At 33.1% G+C, this 239-nt stretch overlaps 1 protein-coding gene across 1 annotated transcript in view; it reads left to right on the top strand.

Annotated features, from left to right (window-relative positions):
* Positions 1-239, top strand: part of LOC108579701 — a 55,659-nt gene that overhangs the window by 49,953 nt on the left and 5,467 nt on the right. The window lies entirely within an intron of this gene.

Here is a 239-nt window from a genome sequence, read left to right as displayed (position 1 = left end):
GTGTTTTTTTTAATCAATAGTGTGACGATCGAGAACAGGCGTTAAAAATGGCACACAATGCACAAAACTTTCGTCCTAGTGCATCGTATACGTTCTAATAGAATATTTTCCATCGTCCAAGTATACATTATACGTGATCTCTTCGAAGAGAAAAAACCGAGAAAAGCCTATGTAAATATGTGGGAGAGCTATATATATATATACACACATACACACATATATATATATATATACAAACG

Source organism: Habropoda laboriosa, unplaced genomic scaffold, assembly GCF_001263275.1.
Source record: "Habropoda laboriosa isolate 0110345459 unplaced genomic scaffold, ASM126327v1 scaffold33, whole genome shotgun sequence".
NCBI lineage: Eukaryota > Metazoa > Arthropoda > Insecta > Hymenoptera > Apidae > Habropoda > Habropoda laboriosa.
Note: the sequence above shows the minus strand (reverse complement) of the source record. Positions and strands in the feature narration are given on the sequence as shown.